Source organism: Malus sylvestris, chromosome 15 (assembly GCF_916048215.2).
Source record: "Malus sylvestris chromosome 15, drMalSylv7.2, whole genome shotgun sequence".
Taxonomy (NCBI): Eukaryota; Viridiplantae; Streptophyta; class Magnoliopsida; order Rosales; family Rosaceae; genus Malus; species Malus sylvestris.
In genome coordinates, this window is record NC_062274.1 from 45,234,211 (window position 1) to 45,245,824 (window position 11,614).

Below are 11,614 nucleotides of genomic sequence, written 5' to 3' on the forward strand. Positions count from 1 at the left end.
CTGGGGCTCTACCGACTGCTGAGACTTCCCCTAAGCAACCTTTGTGAAGGCTCCCTTTTGTTTGTTTATTTTGACTCATGTATATGTACATATTTGTGGCTTATCGAAAATATTAATAAATAAGCTTTGCTTCATTTCAACATATTGTGTTAAATACACCAAAGCCTTCTTCATAAAGTTCTTTGAATTTTTGCTTTTGTTGAAACCTGTATTGTTGAAGCTTTGTGAGTGAAGCATGTAGTTTGAGGTAGTGTTCCCTTAATTTCCCGAGTGAGGAAAACTTCTCGGTTGGAGACTTGAAAAATCCAAGTCACTGAGTGGTTGTGAGACTGCCGAGTATCAAGGTGCAGTAGCATATGGTGGGAGTCCCCCAAGTCTTCAGGCGAAGAGAGTTGCCGAATGAGGCGTCTCGCGTGTTACTAATTTGTCAAAGTAACGAATCCTTGTTTCGATGTCACACATTCGTATATGCTTTATCTAAAAATATTTCCAACTTTTGTGTGTTTGATGCTGCATGCTATTGACTAGACAAGATCAAGTGCAATTAGTAGCTTTTCTCTCTTTTTCATCTTTTCTTTGGTGGAATTGCTTTTCGTTTCCACTAATCAGCCTGAGTGGATGCAAGATAACACCTTTCTCTATAGCTCAGATTGCAAAGTCGTCTTCATGAAAGTTTTTCCTTATCTTGTGAACTACAACATATCCAAATTTGAGATCCATCGGAGTAGTACAACTTCAGAAATTCAAGTATGATGAGTAACTGTTCATCAATGTTCTGTTAATCCGTCAGACTTGTTGTGAGCTTCGAAACTCCATTTTCTCTTGTTCAGATCAACATACTTTCTTCATCGAAGTTGTTCCTTAACTTGTGAACTACAACATATCCAAATTTGAGGTCCCTCGGAGCAGTATAACTCCAGAAATCCAGGTATGATGAGTGACTGTTTATCATTTGTCTGTCAACCCGTCAGATTTGTTGTGAGCTTTGAAACTCTATGTTCTCTTGCTCAGATCAGCATGCTTTCTTCATTGAAGTTGTTCCTCAGCTTGTGAACTACAACATATCCAAATTTGAGATCCCTCGGAGCAGTATAACTCCAGAAATCCAGGTATGATGAATGACTGGTTATTATTTTTCTGTCAACCCGTCAGATTTGTTGTGAGCTTCGAAACTCCATTTTCTCTTGTTCAGATCGGTATGCTTTCTTCATTGAAGTTGTTCCTCATCGACTCTTTCATAACATATCAAAACTTCAGGATGAACTAACGGTTAAATATTTCCAGATCTTCGAAACATCACAACAGCTTCGAAATCTGCAAGAAGCCGACTATCATGTTTGGAGCTTCAACACTGTAATTTCCGTCGCTCAAACAGAAATGGTTCCTTCTTGAAAGTTGTTCATATGCTCAAGAACTATAGGGTGTCTAAAATTCAGCTCCATTGGAGAAGAGCAGAGGTTGCAGAAATTTGATAGATGAAAGGAGGCGGAAGAGGGAGAGAGAGAAAAAGTCTCTTGGGTTGGATTTCTATTTTGGGGCAGATTCCAATTTTTGTAGCACCTTCATTATTGATGAATTGCTTGTACTTTTGTCCATTATGAAACTTGGGACTTTGGCTTGTTGTTGGATCTATTATAATATGTTTGGGAACATATATAAGTGAATAAATAAGAAGGAAAATTTTGGGCCCTTGTGGGTGTAAAACAAAAAATGTTTATGTTTACCCAAGTGTTTTTGTACAAGTTCAAGGGCATCTTGGGTTTTGTGAACAAAATTTGTTTATTTGGAGCAAGGTTTGGTGTTGAAGCTTTGGTGTTGAAGCTTTCTAGGTGAAGCTTTGATGGTGAAGCTTTGTAGATGAAGCTTTGATGGTGAAGCTTTGATGGTGAAAGTATGTAGAGGGAGCTTTCTAGGTGAAGCTTTGTAGGTGAAGTTTTTTTAAGTGAAGCTTTTCGGGTGAAGTTTTTTTTTGGGTGAAGCTTTGTGGGTGAAGCTTTTCGGGTGAAGCTTTTTGGGTGAAGCTTTTTAGGTGAAGCTTTGTGGGTGAAGCTTTGGAGGTGAAGCTTTTCGGGTGAAGCTTTTTGGATGAAGCTGTTTTTTTTTTTTTTTTTTTTTTTTTTTTTTTGGCGCTTGACACGGTCTTCATTTGCTTGTTTTGTAGTGACTGTGGAAGACGGATTGCTTTCTGATTGAGAAGGGTTCCGGCATCGCTTGCTATGAATGTAAAAGAGTGAGGGCTGAGTTGGCTAAATTACCTCTTTATTGAATTCATTGCCAAATGGCCTTCATTACATAGGATGCCGAACGGCTATAGCTCAACACTTGTACATCGTGAGTCTATTTGTAGTAGTACTTCAAGTGATCAGCGTTCCATAGATGGCCAAGGGTCTTGCCATCGGAGCTTCTAAGTGTGTAAGAGCCGGGGCGACTGATGCCAATGACTTCATACGGTCCATCCCAGTTTGGACTAAGTGTGCCTTCACTCGGGACTCTGTCGCAGAGTAATCTTTTCTTTAAGACCCAGTCTCCTATTTTGAAAGAACGACGCTTGACCCTAGAGTCATAATAGTTGGAGATGCGCTGCTTGTAGGCGACATTCCTCAAGTGAGCTTGGTTTCTGTGTTCCTCGACTAAATCCAAGTTGAGGGTGAGTTGTTTGTCATTTTCACTTTGAATGTAGTTCTGGACTCGGAATGTTGCTTGCTCGAGCTCAACAGGGACAACCGCCTCTGTGCCAAAGGCAAGTGAGAATGGAGTTTCTCCTGTTGAAGTCCGATATGAAGTGCGATATGACCAAAGAACTTGGGGTACAAATTCTGGCCAACAGCCTTTAGCTTTGTCCAAGCTGGTTTTCAAAGTGCGCTTGATTATTTTGTTGATGGCCTCAACTTGTCCATTAGACTGGGGATGAGCTGGAGAGGCAAAGCATAAGTTGATGTTGAACTTAGAGCAGAACAACCTGAACTTCTTGTTGTCGAACTGTCGCCCATTGTCAGTGACTATCGCATTGGGAATGCCGAATCTACAAAGGATGTTCTTCCACACGAAGTCTTCTATCTTTGCCTCAGTAATGGTTGCCAAGGGTTCTACTTCGGCCCACTTTGTGAAGTAGTCCATTGCAACGACTGCGTAACAGACTTTGCCCTTCCCTGCCGGCATTGGGCCGATCAAATCAAGTCCCCACTGGGCGAAGGGCCAAGGGCTGATCATAGGAGTAAGAGGCTCTAGAGGGGAATGAGGAATAGCCGCATATCGTTGACATTTGTCACATGAGCGGGATACTTTGATGGCATCCTGGTGGAGTGTTGGCCAGTAATATCCTTGGCGAAAAGTCTTGTGTGCTAGGGACCGAGATCCAGCATGATCTCCACAGACTCCCTCATGTATTTCCCGAAGGACGATTTCCGCCTCGGCAGGCGTAAGACACCTTAAGTATGGCAGGCTAAAACCTCGCTTATAGAGTTGATCATTGATGATCAGGTAGCGGGTAGACTTGTATCGAATTTGCTTAGCCTGGACTTTATCATTTGGGAGGATGCCATGAGCAAGGAAATTATAGATCGGGGTGATCCAACTATCCCCCTGTTGTAAGTTGCATACTTCTGCGGCCATGGTGCTTGGTGTTGCCAACAGTTCGACATGAATTTTTCTTCCAATCTTGTCTTCCACAGCCGAGGCGAGGCGAGCCAGGGCGTCTGCATGACTGTTTGCCGCTCGAGGAACTTGGGTGATCTGGTAGTGGAAGTGCTTGAGCAAAAGTTGTGTTTGCGCAAGATATGCTGCCATGGAGCTGTCCTTAGCATCAAAGTTGTTGGTAACCTGGTTGACCACCAATTGGGAGTCACTGAAAATATCAATTTGTTTAACCCCGAGGTGTTTGGCCAAACGTAATCCTGCTAGAAGGGCTTCATACTCGGCCTCATTATTTGATGCCTTGAATTTGAAACGAAGAGCATACTCCATTGCTACTTTGTCGGGTGTAGTCAAGACTAGTCCCGCTCCACAGCCCTGTTGGTTGGATGAGCCATCAACATACAGACTCCATGCTGGGGTTGTTGGTTCTATCTTCTGAGCTTCCGGGGGTAATGAAGCCACTGTTTTAGGTGTAGAAGCAATGTCAACCGGATATGTGAAGTCGGCAATGAAGTCTGCTACTGCTTGGCCCTTCTCAGCTGGCTTTGGTTGGTAGGAGATGTCAAACTCACCCAACGCTATTACCCATTTGATCATTCGCCCTGAAGTGTCAGGACTTTGGAGTATCTGTCGAAGAGGATAATTGGTAAGCACGATGATGGAGTGCGCTTGGAAGTAAGGGCGGAGTTTTCGAGCAGACATGACCAATGCCAGAGCCAATTTCTCAATGTTAGAGTACCGTGTCTCCGCATCTTGTAAGGCTTTGCTAGCGTAGTAGACAGGTCGCTCAATATTCCCATCCTTTTGAATGAGAACGGAACTTACGGCTGAAGCTGATACCGATAGGTAGATAATGAGAATGTCTCCTACCTCGGGCTTGGAGAGTAGAGGGGTTTTACTCATGTACTCCTTGAGGTTTTTGAATGCCTCGGCACATTCATCAGTCCATGTAATGTACTTCCTACTTCCCTTAAGTGCTTTAAAAAAGGGAGCACATTTGTCTGTGGCCTTAGAAATGAACCTGGTTAAGGCTGCCACCTTGCCAGTAAGGCTCTGGATGTCCTTTGAAGTTACCGGTTCCTTCATGTCGAGGATTGCTTTGATCTTCTTGGGATTAGCTTCAATGCCTCGTTGGCTAATCATGAAACCTAAGAATTTTCTAGAGCCTACGCCGAAGGCACATTTGTTGGGGTTTAACCTCATTCGATACCTCTTCAAAATAGTGAAAGTTTCAGATAGGTTGGTGATGTGTTGGTCAGCATGTTTGCTCTTGACTAACATATCATCAACGTAAACTTCCATGCTCTTCCCAATCTGCTTGGCGAACATTGAGTTGACTAGTCTCTGATAAGTCGCTCCTGCATTCTTTAGGCCGAAAGGCATGACTTTATAGCAGTATAGTCCTCTGTCGGTAGTGAAGGCTGTGTGTTCTTGATCCGAAGGGTTCATGAGGATTTGGTTGTATCCTGAGTAAGCATCCATGAAGCTCAGGAGTTCACACCCGGCCGTAGAGTCTATAAATCTGTCAATAAGAGGAAGAGGGAAGCTATCTTTCGGACACCCTTTGTTTAGGTCGGTGTAGTCAACACACATTCTCCACAAGACCTTTTGAAGCAAAAGACTTTCTTTGGTCGGATTTTTCTTAACAAGGACCACATTTGCTACCCATGTCGGGTAATTGACTTCGCGGACAAAGCCTATGCCTTTGAGTTTTTCAACTTCTGCTTTCATTGCCTCGTATCGTTCAGCGTCATAAGATCTTCGCTTCTGTCTCACCGGCTTGATCTTGGGGTCAATACTCAAACGATGACAGATGACATCGGGAGAGATGCCTGGCATGTCCTCGTATGACCAGGCGAAGACTTCAGTGTTCTCTTTAAAAAAAGATATCAATGCTAACCGAAGGGGTGGTGACAATGTGGTGCCAATATTCACCATGCGGTCTGGATGATCTCTTGAGATAGGTACCTTCTCCAACTCTTCAGCAGGTTGGGCCTGCTGGGTGAAAGAGTCATCTCGAGGATCATCGGGTTGATTGTTGCTATCAGGAAGATCCAAGTTCGCTTCATCTAGGCTGGTCTTTGTGACTTGGTCATGTACAGACAGGGTTTCCTTGGGTCCGGGCAAGTGTTGTTGCTTAACTGAAGTGTTGTAACATGATCGTGCACTAAGCTGATCTCCTCTGATGTAGCCGTTGCCATGGGGGGTTGGAAATTTCATCAACAGCATATGCGTGGATACCATAGCCTTGAGATCATTGATGCCTGTGCGCCCAAAGATGACATTGTATGCCGTTGGGCAGTCAACCACTAGGAAGTTAGTGGTAATGGTAGCCGTGTAAGGGCCTGTACCAATAGTAAAGGGTAAATGTATGCTCCCTAAGGGTTGCACGATATCACCGGAGAAGCTTATCAGAGGAGAAATCGAGCGATCAAGCAAGTGTTCAGCTACACTGAGTGCCCTGAAAGCTTCGGCAAACATGATATTGACCGAAGCCCCTGTGTCTACGAGGATTCGTCGAACATCAAAGTTGGCTATGTGAGCCTCCACGATCAATGGGTCGTTATGAGGGTAGATGATGCCTCTTTCTTCCTCAGGGTAGAAACATATCGGATCCCAGTTAGGCTTTTGATACTTCCCTCCCCTGATGTCTTCCACGTGAAACACTTGGTGACCAGGCCTCAGAATTCGTTCACTGTTTTTCATGGCCCTATTGGAAGATTCAGATATGGGCGTGCCGCCGCTTATGGAATATATGACATTCACTTGGCGTTGGTTACGGTTATCCCTTTGAGGGTGAAGAAGGAATTGATCAATTTTTCCTTCTCGTGCCAAAGCTTCAATACGATCACGGAGGATGATACATTTCTCGCTATCATGGCCGTTATGCTCATGGTAGCAACAAAACATGCCCGCGTTATTCGGGGGCGTGTAATCTGGGTGCCTCGGCTTTGGCTTTGGTATCAGGTGAGCTATGCTGGGGTAAATGGCCGCGCATGTGGCATTCAAGGGCGTGTATGTCTCATACCTTGGGGTAGGGGGTATCTTGATGCGGGTTTGACCCACTGCATTGACTGCCTGGGGGCGAGCGTTATTGTGGCGATACCCTTGGTTATCGGGATAGTGTCCCTTACTCTTTTTACTGAAAAGAGAGTGGTGAGGATGGAAATCCTTCCTCTTGCCTTGAAATTGATATGTCTGTTGATTCGGCGAAGCATTATGCAAGGCATGGGGAGGTGCCACTGCTGTTTGGAAAGTCGAGGTCTTCTCATTTAGGTGAGTCTGGCTTCCACCTCCCACTTGTTGATAAAGGATGGTTGTAGGGGGTTTCTCCTGATATGTCTTTGCCTCGGCGGAGGCATGGTTATAAGCCTGCGCCATCACCTCAGAGTAAGTCTTCCAAGTATTGGCATTGATCATGTATTTAAAGAAACAATCACGTAGGCCTGCCGTGAAGGCTTTGAGGGCAGTCTTGTCGTCTGCCTCGGCACACCGGGAGTATTCATGGCTGAAGCGGCCAGCATACATACGTAATGACTCGTCTGGCTTCTGGCGGATAGTGTACAGGTCATCTGCAGAGTGCAAGCGATCGGTTTGGAAAATGTGTTGGGAAACAAATAGTTTCCTCAATTCCTCAAATGAGTCTACCGTCTCAGGTGTAAGACGACAATACCAATTTAGAGCTCCGCCAGAGAGGGTGGACGGGAAGAGAAGACATCGCTCTTCGTCGGTGTGCATCCGGTATGCCATGGTGGACTCAAAGAGGTTAAGGTGCTCAATCGGGTCCTCTTTTCCAGTATAAAGTTGCAAGCCAAGCTTTTGCTTTGTCTTTGCTTGAAAGGGGGTGTTGAGGATCCTCCTTGTAAGAGGGCCAGGCCTGGGTTGGTTCCAGTCAGGTATTTCAGCTTGACGTTCAGCCTTCAACTTGTTTACTTCCTCAAGAAGTTGTAGGACAAGGGGGTCCTGAGCGGAGTTATGTGTCACTGGAGCTTTCTTTCGTAAATCTCCATCTCCTATTGGAATTAGGAAGGTTTGATCAAGGGCATGTGATTTTTCCCTGGACTCGTTGTACTGGCTTCCAGGGTATGTCTGTCGGAACACCTCTGAGTCCCCTGTACCCTCATGTCTCTCTAGGACTTGTTGCCCCTTCCCCAAATTGGTGGCCGGCTTGGGCCGTGGCAGGGGACCGAGTCTCTCAGAAATCCTTGGGTCATTAATCTTTGAGCTTATATGGATGGAATTCTCTCGACGTTGCTTCAGGAAATCCCGACAATCGCGAAAGACGACTTTCGATCCTTCTGCCCCTTCAGCAAAGAGGTGTCTCCCTCCACTTCTCATGGTTCGGGTCGAAGCAACTGGGTTAAGAGAAGCCTCATGTTGATTATCAAGTCGAGGGGTAATCTGTTCCCTATCAGGGATATCTATGTCGAATGCATGTGACCCTCCATGTTGGAGGGCACCTAGTTGATGGTTGACTTCCACGGGGGCAACAAGCTCGCGTGTCTGAGCTTGCCTAGCTTCGTGGAGTGTCTCGAAGAGCTTCTCATATTGCTCCTGGAGGACCTCATTCCTCATTGCTATCTTGTTGTTCTGAGCTTCCAACTCATCGACTTTAGCTTGAAGAAGAACTCGTTTTCCTTCCTTCTTTCGTTGTTTCGCACTATGTGCAAGGGGGGTGTCATTCTGTGTGCTGTGGCTTCCTTCGCTTCCCATGTTGGAGAGGGATGCCTGATCAAAAGAAAGTGTACGAATGATAGAAACCAGCTTGACACAGCTGAAGAGAGTAGGAATAAGTGTCGTTTCCCACAGACGGCGCCAAATGTTGATGCACAAAATCAGCGAAGACTTTGGTACAACAGAAAGTGTCAGGTTTTGTGACCTTCGCTTGTTTGCTTCGGTCACTAGTGAGGATAAGTACGTAAATGAATAGAGACAGAGAAGCAAACACAGGATGTACGTGGTTCACCCAGATTGGCTACGTCCACGGAGTAGAGGAGTTCTTATTAGTAGTGAAGGGCTTACACAAGTACAAAGGATCAAGCTCTCAATTTAGTGAGTTCTTGTGAATGATTTAACACAAATGGCATTAGCCAATATTGTGGGGGAATGACCCCTATTTATAGAAAAACTTGTAGCTTTGTCACATTGACATGTGTCATGTTATGATTGGTTCTTGATGTCGACACGTGCTGCGCTCTGATTGGCTTTTAATCTTGACACGTGTCGAGTAGTGATTGGCCTCCTGGTCGGAGGGGAACTCTTCTGGGTCTTTGACAGTATAGCGTTGGCCGGTGCTCGGTAGTTTCGGGATTGGTCAAGTATGGTACAAACAGTAGTTTACTATAAGTTTTTGAAACAAATGTGACAAGTTCTTTTTACTAGCCAAAATTTCTTGGTTTGTACCAAATAGAAGTAGAGAACTAGTAAAAAGAAGGTCAAGCTCAAAACCAATTTGTTTTCCCACTCCTACTGTACATATATTTTTGTATAAAAATAAAAATTAAAAAATGTGAAAGAAAGTCAAAAGTCTGAAATAACCCTGAGCACAATCTTATTTTGGATAGAAAACTGAACCGAGTTAGAGTGAAATAACAAACTAATAATGTCAAAAAATTGATATAACTAATCACTTAAAAATTCATATAACAAATTAAAAATGTGTAAGTTCATACAGCATTTCAAATATGCACACTAATAATAGAAAAATTATTCTACCCCTCCCTATCATATTATGACTTTTATCCATCGTTCCCATACACATTTTGCATGTATAACATGGTGTAATTAGCTGCTTGAATAATCTGTTTAAAGGGTATAAATGTCACATTCTCTTTCTAATGATTTGGGTAGATGCCAAGTGCCAGTTCAGTACAAAATGTAGGCCAATTAGAGACGCAAGCCAAGTAAGATGGACCTCGTGCGATCACCAACTACCGCCCATGGCGCTCTGCCATCAAGCTATCTGCCAAACCCAAATCTCAAGAATTCATGCACATTTGTGCAAGCCATCGGAATATGCCAAGTCATAGCCATGTTATGGGCACGTGTTAAATGTAGAGGGAGGTGTGTCCCAGATCAAATCTTTTGCACCAATGGCATCTTGTGACCTCAATTGTTATTTGATACATATTAAATTTATGACCGTAGAGTTGGGAGAAATTAAGTTTATAAATACGTGTCAGTTATTAAATTTTTTTAGTACAATAACATATTTAATACTTAAGGGAATGAATAAGTCCGGCTAAAGGCACATAATGAATAACCTAATTTTGGTATCAAATTTGTTATTTACAATATTTGAATCTCACACTTCTTACTTATAAATAAAAATAAATACTAATAAACCGTAATACTGAGTAGTCCCATTCATTTTGAGCGTAGAAAATTTAATCTCGGTGGTGTGTAATGGGGGTAGGAGGGGTTGAACCGAGACTGAGGATGGTAGCATGGAAGTGAAGGAGGGTAGGTGGGTGACTTGGACATTTACTCATTCTATTTTTCAAACACCTTTATTTCGTTCCAACCCCAAAACAAAAGAAATAATCTTTTATTTTATTTTTAAATATTTTCCTAAATAAATATAAACTTCTGCAAAGCCATATATTGGCTTTTCCATGGCTTGGCTCGGCTTATTCTTTTAATAAGCTCTCCCTAAGGTATAAAATATTATTTATACTCAAGATCGACCATAAGGATTAAGGAACACCCTTGGTTTGTAAAATATACATATCAAACACATTTCTTAATAACGTAATACGAAGTAAATCATACAATTTGCACTCCCTAATTAGCCATTGAACAATATCTTAATTAGCCATAAATCATGGTTCTAATTAATTATCAGTTTCGTCTTCAAAGTTCAAATAGAGATAAAGTGTTCGATGACATGCCTCAGATAGATTGAAGCAGTAACTTTTTATATTTATTTTTTCTAAATAATAAGCTGATTTATTAATGCTCAAATACGGATAGAAACATCCTCATCAGCAACTACAATGCTAAAAAGGAAAATTGGCTAGTGATATTCATCTTCATTATAAGTGAGAGGCCTAGAATTCGAATATTGTGAATAGCGTGTTCAATACAATTTTATTTTCCTACCGCTCCTTAGTGTAAACAGCACCATATATAAGCATCCTTTTCTTTGAACACATACACACACAAAATTTCTAAATCCACCACGATTTGCCTATTACTCCTCAAATTTTGTGCGGTTACAGGTTGAGGTGAGTAACTATTCCACCCATACATTCAAACCTAAGAACATATTGATTAAGAGAGCTTTGTTTCATGCTAACTTTTGTAATTATTAAAAGCATCTCTAATGTGAGTCAATATTTAAGGACTCCCACCACCAACGAACTCATTTGAGAACCTCCACGTGGTTGAGTTCAAAAAACCAGAAAAAAAACAAACAAAAAGAGGAGCTGATGTGCAGCATTCTTTCCCACATTGGTAGTGGGTTTCTTTCTCATTCAAAATCAACATAGAACACTCTTTGAGTCCCTATATACAGTCATATTTGAGAATTTATTTTAAGTATTTGGCGAGTTCATATATATTGAGATATTTTGAGGAATTCAATTCCGACACATTGAAAGCCTTTTATTTCTATATTTGAGATTATACGATTGTAGAGGCTCCATTAAGAATCTCATTGAAGCCACCATGTGGTTCTTGTTGGTGCACATTTTCCACATAAACAAATAATAATGCACATAAATGAGTGTATACAAATCTAATTCGGCTCGGCTTCCACAAGCCAAAGCATGCATGGTGGTTGTCGCCGGACCATAAAATTTTAAAATGTATGAAAAAAAGGACCACCTACGCACCCCATTAAATTAATAAAAATAGTTGGGCAAAAATATCAAGCAATTGACTTCTTCACAAAATTGTTGAAACATATAATTCCAAAAATACCCTTCAACAACCCTCAAAACGCCGCAACAACCCGCACTCTCTCTGCAAAGACACCCTG

At 42.5% G+C, this 11,614-nt stretch overlaps 1 long non-coding RNA gene across 2 annotated transcripts; it reads left to right on the plus strand.

Annotated features, from left to right (window-relative positions):
• Nucleotides 1-489: 489 nt before the first annotated feature.
• LOC126601701 (uncharacterized) lies at nucleotides 490-1,632 on the plus strand. Of its 2 annotated transcripts, none has more exons than XR_007615794.1 (3): nucleotides 490-928; nucleotides 1,012-1,109; nucleotides 1,193-1,229. It is a non-coding gene; the product is annotated as an uncharacterized LOC126601701 (long non-coding RNA). The 2 variants fall into 2 exon arrangements; XR_007615793.1 differs by lacking the exon at nucleotides 1,193-1,229 and adding an exon at nucleotides 1,285-1,632 and having other exon boundaries at nucleotides 497-928.
• The last annotated feature ends 9,982 nt before the right edge of the window (nucleotides 1,633-11,614 follow it).